Below are 9,693 nucleotides of genomic sequence, written 5' to 3' on the forward strand. Positions count from 1 at the left end.
TATTGACTAACATAATATTTTTTAGATAGTAATAAGAAAAAACAAATAAAAAAATAAATTGCATTCCAATTAATTAATATATTAAGAATTTGGTCCAATTAATTAAAAATTTAGTACAAAAATAATATTTTCACTTCCCATTATAAATTCTTACTATTTTTCTATTTCCCACCTTAATTTTTATCACATTTTTTCATTTCCTACTATTAATTTAAAATGACAAAGTAAGTATAGCCTAACCCTTAATTTAATGGTGATAATGGTATATATATCATAAATATTTATTTATTAATAATGTTATCTTTAAGTTTTAAAATTATACTTGCTTATAACAATTAAAATTTTAGTTATAAATATTAATAAAACAATAAAAAATAACTAAAAAATAATAATTGAAAAAAGAGGGGGAATGAAAAATTTCCCCCTTTTTTTCATTCTCCCTCCAAATACTTTTTCATTCTCCCTCCAAATCTCTCAACCACACACGTGTTAATCCATCAAAATAGAAATACTTCTTGTTTCTTTACTAGGGCAGAGAGAGAGAGGTGCGAATTCATTCTTAAATGGGAGAAACTTTATGAATCCATCTCTCGACTACTTTTCTTCTTCCTCTGGTACCTAATTTTCTAGATCTTCAATCTCTCCCATTTCCATGTTTCTCAATTCCAGTTTGGTAGATTCGATTTCTAGGGGTTTTCAGCAATGGATGGAGTTGTTGCTGCATTTGCAGGCGAAGGAGAGAAGAAGGAGGCTTCTGATATCTCATGTCAATGTTCCTTCTGTCACTGCTGCTAAGAGTTGATAGATCCGCCTCCAAAGTGGCGTGGCTTCAACTTTTTCCCTCACAGGTTCTTTTAAAGTTTTCCTTAACATTTCTGTTTGATTGTATTTTCCCGTTTCAGTATGTTTAACAGGAAATGGGAGATTCATTTTGGAAAATAGTAAAAGGAGACATCTGTATTTCTCTCTATGCTTCACGGATGTGTTAGCTCCAAAAGGGAGGTTTGATAACAAAATTAGAGAGAGACATGTATCTTAACATAGTATATTTGTAAATTGATTAACATAAGTAAAGAAAAAGGTTGAAGATGAAGAGACAGACCTGTATCTTAACATAGTGACTGATAAAAGCTTAAAAATGCAAGCTAACAATTGTTTCATTCTAACAGAGGACCAAGTGACTGATATTTTAACCAAGCTGTTGTCACTTGCGTGGTTTCTTTTACTTTGAACTCGCCTTATGGTTATATTTCGGCTTCTGGAGACCCCTAATAGGGGCCTAAATGACCCCATGAAGAAGGGAGAGTTCCATATACTCATTACTTGTGCTGTTAGGAATTGTTGAAACTAGAGTTAGGCAAAAGAATATTGATAGAGTTTGGAGGGGTCTTAAATTGCCTAATTAGAAACTTGTATCTAATTACAATGTTGCTGAATTAGGAAGAATTCAGATAGCATAGCATGTAAGCCTTCTTGTGTTAGCATTTGGCTATGGTGGAACATGATTAGTTCATACATTTTAATGTGGTGTGTTAAGCTATAAGTTTTTTATGGACTATTGCCTATAGTGTTCGGCAAAGTTACAATTCTTCCATATTAGGTTGTACATTTCTTCCACATTTGAATTTATTAAAAATGAGATAATTTTAAGGAGTTATGTTGATTGTGTTAAAAACAACCTCTAGTTGGATCCAAATAAATACGTTTTGATTGATAAGGGAGAGCTCTACATTCTATTTCAAGTTTAGTGCAGCAAAGTGTTTATTTTGCAGGATTAGTAGCTAAAATTTCAACACTGATGTCATGCACAAAACCATTATATTTGATTGCACATACTTTTATTACAATTAAGCGACAGCTAACTTGGAAATTCCATCTCCCATATTCATTTACATTTTTGTAGCAACTTATGTAGCTTGCATTGAGTTCATTCTTCATAGTTTGTATTTAAAATCTGCAGGCTATTGAAGGGGCCAGGATATCAAGTGCTTTGGGGAGCATTGGTGTGTGGATTTGATGCCTAGCCGATTTGAAGAAGGTAAGATAAATTTGTATTAAACTACAGCTATAAGAATACTTGGTTTTTTTTTAAGATATTGAAGAAGGTAACATAAATTTGTATTAAACTGTAGCTATAAGAATACTTGGTTTTTTTAAGATATTGATTCCCACTGCGTTTAATTGATGATGGTTCAAATTCTTTTTGGTCTGATAGAGTAGAAAATTGGTGTTATTGAGTTTCTTAATCCAAAAGATTATGAAAAGCCTGTTTTTTTGCTTAACTGGTTATAGTCTTGCTTTAATATTGGCATTTGACATGTTTTATTTTCAATCCATGAAAGTAGAATGAGGTCACCATGCGCTATGATTTTGTAGAAATAGTGACAGGTTTTACTTAGAGGGCGAGCCTTGGCGCAACGGTAAAACGTTGTTGCCGTGTGACCTGAGGTCACGGGTTCGAGTCTTAGGAGCGGCCTCTTGCCAATTAAATTGGCAAGGGAAGGCTTGCCCCCAATACACCCTTGTGGTGGGACCCCTCCCCGGACCCTCGCTCAGCGGGGACGCGTAATGCGACCGGGCCGCCCTTTTTTTTTTTTTAGTGACAGGTTTTACTTATTTCATATTCAGTACATCGTTATTTATTGTTGATCATACTTTGTTTTACATGAATTATGATAAGTCAGATCAGAGTTTAACTACAGGTCTCTGCAAGGCCAAGAATCTACCAGATTGTACTTTGCAAACACATACTGGAAAGCCAAGAATCTACCGTGATTGGCATGAATCAAGGAAGCAAGTGATGAATGAGTTTGGGGGGCTGAAGAGGTTCAAAGATCAATTGCAAGTTAGCATCTCATAAGCTCTTCAAGGATAAGGCCAAGAACCGCGTGGATGATCTTCAAGGAATGTTCGTGGATCTGCAGTTTGCTAGGAAAGAGAGCCGCAGTATTGATGCGGCTGTCCTTGGGGAGCAAGTTCACCAGATGCTTCGGGAATGGAAATCAGAGCTCAATGAGCCCTCTCTTGCTTCTTATTTGCAACAAGTTAGCATTGAATATTTTAATCCCATTTTGAGCACATGTATATTACTGTATCTTTATGTTTGTATGTGTACAAATATCCATCTTCTAATTAGAATGCTTTGTTTTGTGATGCTTTAAAATATTACTTGTCCTAATTGTGAACTTGGTCTTTCTAGGATTATAGGGAGCAAGCCTAGGCTCGTCCTCGTCCGATATATGTAGGTTGTTGCAGCTTTGTGAGGAGGAAGATGATGCCACTAGTGCATTAGCTGCGCCAAAGCCTGAACCTAATGATCAAAGCTTGCAAGGTGGGAATAATATGGTTTTTCATGAGGTGGGTCTTCCACTCTTAGTTTTTGTTGTATTCATTTATGAAATTTTTGTTGGTTTAAATGGTTAAATTTAGCTGGTAGTTTTGCATTTGATAATTTAGCTGGTTTAAATGGTCAATTTATAGATGTTAATGCTGAAATAGAACAAACTTGCTTTTAGTAGCATGTTATTCTTTTGCTGCACTAGTCCAGTGGAACGTTAAGGTTGATTCCCAAAACATTAGCTTTAATAGCCCTGTTATTAAATGTACTATTACTCTAATTGAAAGATTGAAATGTAATTCCCTGTTATTTATTTTAGAATACATAGTTGTAGTTAATTGAAAAATAAAGGCTTAATGCTTCTCCAGCCCCCTTAATTTGTTCAAATTGGTCATTTCACCCCTCAAACTCATCGAATGTCCTATTTACCCCTTAACTCCATAAAAAATGGTATTTCTCACCCTCTTAACTTGTACAAATTTGTCATTTTACCCCTTCTCAACTCATCGAATATCCTATTTACCCCCTTGACTCCATAAAAGTGGTATTTGTCACCACTTATGATCTTATTTACCCTTTTAACTCCATAAAAATGGTATCTCTTATCCCTTTATAGTAGTAAAAAAAGTTGAAAAGAGAAAAAACGAATAAAAAATACAAATAACAAGAACATTAATATAAACAAGTTAAATACATTATATGTAACCAAAATAGGCCTATGATTTTTAGGAAAGTATCAATTTAGGTTCCACTTACAAAATATCATAAATATAGGTTTAATGTGTAAAAAAAGTTATCAATTTAGGCTTCGATAACAGATTGTAAGGGGTGAAAAATACCACTTTTATGGAGTTAAGGGGGTAAATAGAACATTCTATAAGTTGGGGGGACAAATATGGACAAGTTGAGGGGGTGAGAAATACCATTTTTATGGAGTTAAGAGGGTAAATAGGACATTTGATGAGTTGAGAGGGTAAAATGACCAATTTGGACAAGTTAAGGGGGCTGGGGAAACATTAGGCCAAAAATAAATAGATATTAAGAGTGAAATAAATGGAATTGATAGTGCTAAAAATAAAAATGGAAAATGTCTAGTTGTAGTTATGGGTTTATGATTCTAGAAGAAAACATAAAATGAGGGTGGTGGTGTAATAACGAGGAATGGGGGTAATGGTTACAGAAAGAGATTAGATTTTGATGCATTCAAAGCAGTCAATAGAGCACTGCTACTTGAAACTTTTTCTTTTTTTCTTTTTAATATTTGAAGTTGCTTACTTAAGCCACCAAATCAGCAATGCAAGTTCATATATTTGCTACTTTATGAGTCATGTAAACAACTATATCTTTTTAGACCTGGTAGCCTCAAGGACCATAAACTTCTAAAGTTTATGGTAGAAATTGAATCCATATAAAAACTCGGATGCTTCTCTAACTGTTTGTACTTTATTTAAATCAGAATTTTTTTTGTTTTCTTGTTCCCATGATAATTGTTGGTTGTTTTCTTGTGCCCATGTATTTGTTGGTTATCTTCTTTATGGTAGAAATTGGAATCCATATAAGAACCCATATGCTTCTCTAACTGTCTACACTTTGTTTAAATCAATTTTTTTTTTTGTTTTCTTGTTCCCATGATACTTGTTGTTTGTTTTCATGTTTTAATTCTACAGTCAAGGATTGAAGACTTGTCGTTTGTCGGGGAAAACATTGAGCAGATTGAAGAAATATTTGGAGGCTCGTCATCTCATGGTCGTGAATATCTAGTTGGTAGGAAATGCCCCATGAAGAAAACAAAAGGTTATGTGAGCACCGAATCTTCAACTTCTATGAGTAAGAGCCCGTTGTCTGAAGATGTAAAAGAGCAATTCAAAATGGGAATCAGAGAGGAAATCAGAGACGAAGTGAAGAATGAAATTAGAGAGGAAGTGAAGAATGAACTATCCACTCACCTTGAATTTCTTGTACCGAAGTTCACTCAATCTAAATGTGGATGGTATTCTTCCTACAGTTCCTTCCAATGAACACCACAATTGATTTATTTAAGCTTGTGATGATACTTTAGGAGTTTTATTTAGGTATTCTTGGATGTTGATATTTAGGCACTTTTGGATTATTGTTGATATTGGATTATAAATATCATTGTTGCTTTCTACTTTAAACATCGTTGCACTTGTAAACAAAACATCATTGCCTTATTTTCTAAAAGTCGTTGCAACTGTAAAAGAAAATTGTTGCCATTACATTTCAATCCGTTGCTTTAGCTAAAAAATTGTGTTGCTTTAGCTAACCAAAAACTGTTGATTTAAAAAATATGTGTTGCCTCAGACGACTAAAATCGTTGCATTATAGCAATAGGTGTTGCAAATGGACTTAAAATAGTGTTGCTATGAGGATTTAACTGTTGCCTTTAGTTTGAATAGTGTTGCCTTTTCTTAGTAAAGGCAACGGCTAATAAATGTAAACTCGTTGCTTTAGGGTTCATGTTTCGCTGCCTCAAGTTGTATCCTTCAACCGTTGCACATGCTGGAAAATAAAGCAACGAGGTTGCCATTGTTGCATTAGAGAATATTTTCGTTACCTTTGAGAGAAAAGGCAACCGTGAATTAACCAACGAAAATAAATGGACCAAAATCGTTGCCTTACCCCATTTTTGGCCATAATGCAACCATTTTTGGCGTCTAACGTAATGAATCAAAATCGTTGCAATAGGCATTCTATGGTGTAGTGTCTACTGTTCACACCCAGTGTCATCTCTGTTAAGGATCGTGTTACACCAGAGTCAAAGCGTCACATTCCGTAATCCAGAATACCAATTAATATTCCTTTGAATCTGTTGGGGTTTAGTGTCTTATAGACAATTGTTGCAGGATACAAACTTAATGTAAATGAATTATTCTTTATATCATTTGTTTTAATGAGATATATTTTTTATAACTATATAAAGGCAATCCTTTTTAAGCACTAAATAAAGTCTAATAAAAGGAAATCCGTAAGTTTGTTTAAAGTGATTATAAAGTGTTCATACAAGCATGAAGTGAGACAAAACTTTATAATAAACTAATAAACTTAAAACCACCCCAAGTCAAGTGATATGTTTAGGATTGATATATCACTGTTGAGACTTGTATGTTACAATGTCTTCTGTCCGACAGAAAGCTGATCTCACAAGCTTCATATATATAGATATCTGGACAGTTACATAGATTCGATGAAACGTCGTTCATTAGGATTGGGGATCCGATTTGAGATAACAGGATGGGTAGATTCTTCCTTGTCACATGTTCATCTCATTGGTATTAATAGGTATAACTAATCCTCAGACTCAAAGGAATGTTAATTGGTCATCCTGAATTACTGAATGTGAGACTTTGATCCCGTGGTCCCACGATCCTTAACAGAGATGACTCTAGGGTGTGAACTGCAAAGGTTGGGTGTCACAATAGGTAATGTCAGGGTAGTTATACATTGGATTGAGCATTTATCACTCCCGATTAATGGGAGATACATCCAAGGATCGCTTGTGGAAGACTCGACTCTAAATCCTTACAAGGTGATAGCTTAAGAGTAGAAATACATATTTCACTTAACCTATCTATTTGAGTTGACTCGGCCTGTACAAGTAAAATGAACGTCTCGCTATATGTGACTTGACATCACCCATAGTCATAAGATTCAGTTCAAGGATGTAGTTGATAAAGGATCGAATTATACTGTAACTAATACAGAAGGGTTAACGACAGAATCAACCTGTCTTTTTAACGGACTCTGGGGGAATGATTACAGACTTGCCAATAACATACTCAGTACACCATTCCGTTATGCAAGGATTAAATATAATTCTTGATGAAATTAATTTAATAGTTGCATACGGCCAGAAGTAGTAAGAACCTAATGGATCACACATAAAACTTGGAACCAAAAGAGAGATGGATGTCATTAATAGATGGAAGCCCAATTGAGCCCAGTAAGGCCCATTAAATGGAGGGGGCTTAAATTTATATATAGAAATATGAAAAGTATTTTAATTCCATTAATCCTAATTTGATTAGGTTTGTGAATTAAATTAATTAAGAGATAATTAAGTTAGGAGTTTGTTAAGCCCAAAATACACCTAAAATATCATACATATTTATATCATTTTTATTACAAATTCGTGTTATTTATATCTATTTAGATTACTTTTACTTTCAAATATCTTTCTTTCTTGCAAGGTACCTAAATATTTGGTAAAATCCAAATAGGAACGAAAAAGGATCTAAAACAGAAGAAAAACCCTTCAAAAGGAGTCAAAGACGACGTAAATCGAAAGCGCCAAGTCGAAGACACGAACGAAAGCAAAGAACAAAGGAAACCTGCCGGGCCGCGACAGAGGATCTCAGACCCGCGGCCGCGACACGCGTTGGATAAACTTTCTCCCCTTCGTCCGTCACTCAGCTCAGTGCTACGTCATTCACGGCCGCGGATAACTATCCTCGGTAAGTGCAAAAAATCACCAAAAGCATTTAACACATGCTGAAAATCCAAGAAACGCATCCGTTCAAGTGGATAAAGACGTCCTTTCACAACGGACACGACTCTTAACCAACGGACACATCACTTCAAACTCAACCCTTCATCACCTATAAATAAAAAGTTGATGTTGAAGAGAAAAATGTAATGTGAAATGTTATAATATAGATATAGAAATCAGAGCGTAGAACTTATGTCGAAGTTCTAAGTAAACACATTTCGAGAGTTAGAAACTAGATTCTGTACAAAAACAAGATGAGGTACACATATTGTTTATAGTATAATTACAACTCAGTAGCGTTTAGACATTGTTCCAGTTTTAGTTTGCATCATGGTAGTGGCCGACCGAATCCCTATTACGAAGTTACAGCGAGAAGATTGAGTAAAGTGTTCGCCCCCGAGCCTGACAACCTCCTAAGGAAACCCAAGGAAGCGGAACCGATCAAGCCCTTCACTTGCACGCCCTCGAAGAACTCGATGCTCCTTATTCTCTGTAAACTTGTATCAATTTATTTTTCATCTAATAAAGTCCGTTCTATTCGACAAATCGTAATGCAGCACTTATGGTAACCAATCCAATATAAGTGAGGCTGGTGTTTTCATTAAAATGCACTTGAATTCAAAATCATTACAAGGAAACTTTGTTGAACACTTAGGCAAATTATCGTCTCGAAAGAGTGTTAATTTGAGTAAGGGCAACTATCCCGAAAGGGTTTTGTCGCATTCAAAGCCAATTAATTAGAGGTTCCGTCATTTATTTCATCATCATAATAATACAAAGTTTAAGTTGTTTTCTTTGCTTAATGCAAATGAACAAATTCATTCCTTTTTCTAATAAGTTCTAAATGTTCCTGTTTTGTAAAATTCATCCTTAAAATCAGAAGATCTTTCTAACAATCGATTTATTCTAAATATAAAATCTTATTCCAGCATTTTCAAATACTCAAAGTTCACAAATTCATTCAAATAAATTTCCTAAATTCAACTAATCCAATTTTCACTTTTCATTTACATTTTATAAATCTATCAAGTTCGAAACTAATAATTCAAAAATAAGTTTTTCGTTAAAAAACGTATCCATGTGGGATCGATATTTTTATTACTACAAGCGAAACCGTGCACTTGCGAAAATCGCTCAATAAGTTTTTAGCGCCGTTGCCGGGGATACGCCAAAATTTTTTTTGACAAAATTTTTATTTTTCGTATTTTATTTTCGAATCTAGGTTTATACATTATTTTTATACAACTTTTATATTTTATTTATTTTCAATTTTATAACACATTTGCTTTCAATTTTGTTTTGAAGGTAGTTTGGCTCGTGTTACAATTTCAAGTTGATGCGCAGTTCACGAAATTCGGGCACGCCACCAGATCCTTTTGATCCAGAAATTGAGAGAACACTTAAGAAAAACAAGAAAAACAACAAAAAAGACAAAACACCCTTAAAAACAAAAGTAGACCAGCCAGAAATTATGGCCGATCCACCGACACTTATGGATTATGCTAGGCCAGGAATGGCCGGTGTAACTAATAGTGTAGTTAGACCCCGTATAAACGCAAATCAATTTGAAATTAAGCCTGCTTTGCTTAATATGTTGCAAAACAACGTAACGTTTTACGGATTGCCTAACGAAAACCCTAATGCACATTTGACAAATTTCTTAAAAATTTGTGACACTTTTAAAATTACTGATGTAACAGCCGAAGCAATCAAACTTCGCCTCTTTCCTTTCACTTTGAAGGATAAGGCAAAAATTTGGTTAACTTCTATGCCTGCTGCAACATTTGAAACTTGGGACCAATTAGCCCAAGCTTTTTTACAAAAATATTTTCCTTTAGCAAAAACCGCT

At 34.5% G+C, this 9,693-nt stretch overlaps 1 long non-coding RNA gene across 3 annotated transcripts; it reads left to right on the forward strand.

Moving 5' to 3' along the window:
* The first annotated feature begins 507 nt into the window (after positions 1–507).
* Positions 508–5,531, forward strand: LOC136224937 (uncharacterized). Of its 3 annotated transcripts, none has more exons than XR_010686694.1 (5): positions 508–848; positions 1,961–2,038; positions 2,703–3,081; positions 3,200–3,357; positions 5,005–5,531. It is a non-coding gene; the product is annotated as an uncharacterized lncRNA (long non-coding RNA). The 3 variants fall into 3 exon arrangements; XR_010686695.1 differs by having other exon boundaries at positions 509–848; positions 2,690–3,044; XR_010686693.1 differs by having other exon boundaries at positions 510–848; positions 2,703–3,044; positions 5,005–5,530.
* The last annotated feature ends 4,162 nt before the right edge of the window (positions 5,532–9,693 follow it).

Source organism: Euphorbia lathyris, chromosome 3 (assembly GCF_963576675.1).
Source record: "Euphorbia lathyris chromosome 3, ddEupLath1.1, whole genome shotgun sequence".
In the NCBI taxonomy this organism is placed as follows: domain Eukaryota; kingdom Viridiplantae; phylum Streptophyta; class Magnoliopsida; order Malpighiales; family Euphorbiaceae; genus Euphorbia; species Euphorbia lathyris.